The sequence below is a fragment of the Simochromis diagramma genome, unplaced genomic scaffold (genome assembly GCF_900408965.1).
Source record: "Simochromis diagramma unplaced genomic scaffold, fSimDia1.1 OVJJ01000304.1, whole genome shotgun sequence".
Taxonomy (NCBI): domain Eukaryota; kingdom Metazoa; phylum Chordata; class Actinopteri; order Cichliformes; family Cichlidae; genus Simochromis; species Simochromis diagramma.
The window spans coordinates 11,439,660-11,443,536 of record NW_024387030.1 but is presented as its reverse complement, the minus strand read 5'-3'; positions in this window follow the sequence as shown (position 1 = coordinate 11,443,536).

The following is a 3,877-nucleotide window of genomic DNA, read 5'->3' as shown; positions in this document are numbered from 1 at the left end:
GTGTCACAATGGTCCTGTTTTGTAGGATTTGATTTAAAAAAAAAAAAAAAAAAAAAAAAAACCCAAACACACCCTGCATTTTTAAATGTGGCGACATTTGAATGAGGCGCGTACCAGTAGAGGGAGCCAACGCACCACGAATGGTACACAGCCACAGATGCGCTTTGTGCAATGTATTTGTGACATGCAGGAGTGTCCGCAAAGAAATGTGGATAAGTTGAAAATCAAACGCTAAAGAGCTCATTCTTGCACTGTTTTGATCAGAACACACGTGGGAATGTTCAAGTGTTGAGAATTTGTAATTATAAAGTGAATTAGGGAAAAATATTAGATACTGCCACTGGCTAGATTTCAACCCGGGTCTCTGACTCCCAAAGTGCGTTCTCCATAATATATTTCAAGCGTTTACCACAACTGAGAGGTGAAAACTGCTGTTTCTTCGTGTTGCAAAATGTTCTGTAACTCCAAAAGTACACGGGCTGTCGACATCATTCTTTCACTGTAACAATCAGCAGGCTTTAATAAAAAATTAAAAAAAAAATCAAGGCGGTTTTCAGGTCTCTAAAGAAAAATACATCTAGAAGATATGACGAGTTGAAAACGCCTTCTTTGAGCAGTTTTGTAGGAATGGGGTCTAAAAGACACGTTGATGGTTTGGAGGAAGTAATTATTGAAGTTAACTCAGAAAGATCAATTAGAGAAAAAGAGTCTAACTTAACATCAATGGTACTAAGAGTAGCTGTAGATAATATTACATCTGTGGGATGATTACTGGTAATTTTTTCTCTAATGATAAAAATGTTATTTGTGAAGAAGTTCATGAAGTCGTTACTAGTTAACGTTAAAGGGATTGTTGGCTCACAAGAGCTCTGACTGTTTGTCAGCCTGGCTACAGAGGTGAAGAGAAACCTGGGGTTGTTCTTATTTTCTTCAATCAGTGACGAATAGTAGGATGTTCTGGCTTTGCGGAGGGCTTTCTTATAAAGCAGCAAACTATTTCTCCAGGCTAAATGATGATCCTCTAAATTTGTGACACGCCATTTCCTCTCCAGATTACGAGTCATCTGCTTTAGGCCACGTGTTTGAGAGTGTCAGGTACTTCTGATTAGAGACCTTAGTTTTCACTGGAGCTACAGTATCCAGAGTCGTACGTAGTGAGGAGGTGAAATTATTAACAAGATAATCAACCTCTGTTGGGGTAGCGTTCAGATAGCTGCTCTGCTCTGTGTTGGTACAGGGCATTGAAGATGATAACAGTGGGTGGATTATATTCTTAAATTTAGTTACAGCGCTTTCAGAAAGACATCTACTGTGATAAAGTCTACTCTCCACCGCTGTGTAATCAATTATTGTAAATGTAAATGTTATCAGGAAATGATCAGACAGCAGAGGGTTTTCAGGAAACACTGTTAAATGTTCAGTTTCTATGCCATATGTTAAAACAAGATCTAGAGTGTGATTAAAGTGGTGGGTGGGTTCTTTTACATTTTGAGAGAAACCAATTGAGTCTAATAACAGATTAAATGCCATGTTGAGGCTGTCATTTTTAGCATCTACATGGATGTTAAAATCACCCACAATAATTATTTTATCTGAGCTGAGAACTAAATCAGATAAAAAGTCAGAGAGAAACTCTGTGTAAGGCCCAGGTGGACGATAGATGATAACAAGTAAGACTGGTTTCTGAGTTTCACAGCTGGGGTGGACGAGGCTAAGCATCAGGCTTTCAAATGAATTAAAAGTCTGTCTTGGTCTTTCGTTAATTAATAGACTGGTGTGAAAAATTGCTGCCACACCGCCCCCTCGGCCTGTGCTTCGAGGTTTCTGGTAGTTAGAATGACTCGGGGGTGTTGACTTTTTGGGAGCTGACACAGTCACAATGGAGATGGGATTTCTGGGGGGTGTTATGGAAATTTTAACAATAACCTGCAACACACCCAGTGAGCTTGATTTGAAGTGGGTTTAATAAACACATTGCAATGTGGAGATAGCATCCCAGTGAAACACCAGGACCATCTCTGCCTTGTGGCCACCGCCCTTACATCTTATATACAGACACACAGACAAAGAACATTCCCCAAACTCTTACATGTTGGCCCCTCTCGCGGGGGGGCTATACCTTCTCCCGCGCAGAGAGAATTATGACCTTGTTTTCTGCTTAGCCTTCACCTAAGGATTTACATCCCTGATAAGCAGAAGGAGTCTCACTATCTGTTTAATGTCTCCCATTACAATGGCCTCACTGTGTTAACTTTCCACATGCATGTAAAGGAGTGGCAGGAGTGCTCTTACTATGGTAAAGTGAGAAAGTGATATTACTATAACTAATGTGATATAATTAAATATGTGATTAATGCATGAGAAAAGAAATCTGCCACCACACTCCACCATTTGTGATGCCACAATTAAGAATCACATAAAAACATGGAGATTTCTTTTCTCACTATGAACATAACATCAGCACAATTACATACTCAAAGAAATTCCATAATGTGCATCCTCCCTATAGTCAGAAGGGAAGAAAAACCAAATTCACACTTTATGGTCATCTTCGCTCCATCTGAGTCTCCACCCTTTGTTTGAAGGATGGCAGTTATACCATAAAAGAAAACACAATATGAGATCATATACAGAAATGAAACAGCCTCTGTTGTTCATCTGCAAAAGAAAACTTGAACCTTAGTTACATCAAGCTGCTCTTTCATAAGAACCCGTTGTTTAGATAAGGACGTCTTTCAGTGTATGATATATTTTTCCCAATTTATCATTAAATCCATCAACCCATGTTTCCCAATTTATTAATGGTTTCTGTAAAAGACCCTCATCCCCAGTGTTATTAGGGATGTTAGTGTTATATTAGTGTTCTGGAATCTTCTCATGATGACTAGTAGGGCCCCAAACCGCACGACCTTTGACCTCAACCACTGCCTGGGCTGTCAGCTCTGCTATGAATGGTCCCTGCTTCTCGCTGGGTCTCTGAAGACTTCTGATCAGCACCCAGTCTCAATCAGGAGATTCCACCCTTGGGATGATTTCTTCCAGCAATACTCTGGCCACTGCACCTGTATCGCCCTACTAGAAGGAAAAACTTCTAACCATTTGGAAAACATATCAACCAACATCAATCCACATTTTTCCTTTCAGTTTAGTCAACTTCACTTATAGGTTTTCAAACCCTCATCTGAACATGGGTGTACCACCTGTAGAGGGTTAATACCTTTAATAACATAACATGTTAATCCTACAAGTCACAGTAAGAAGCCATGGAGAAAATCGTCATGAAAAACTCATGGAAAACACAGAAACCATTGTTTCATGTTACATTGTTTCATGTTAAACCTGGAATCCCTCCTCTTGACGCATGGACGCTCCCATGAGTCAACTCATCAGAACTAGGCACCTTTCTTAAAGAAAAAGGTTAGTTAGATCATTACCAATGCAACGTCAGGGCGTCTCCTCCGGAGTAGCTCTGTAACCCTGCAATAAAAGATGTCAGTGTGTTTTGCATATTAAGTTTGCTTAACACCTGGCTCCGCCAGGAGCCTGCATACACACCATCATTGCCTGGAAAACAAGATCTGGAAGGTAAATCAAACTTCAAACTTGCAAACAATTGTAGATCATAAGAGTAATGAAGTATTCAGCATCAAAGACAAGTATCCTGTGCAGGTTTTCTTAAACCATTAAACCACAATTATTGCCATAATTCGCCCCAGACATGGATCATCCCATGTGTTTATTCAACATTACTGTAACCAGTGACTTTCCTTAAGCAATGTCACTCACACTTTTCATCACTGTGAGCTCAACAGTAATCAGATAATGAGCCAAACACTACAAATGTCACACAATCACTGCACTTCTACTCTAACATCAC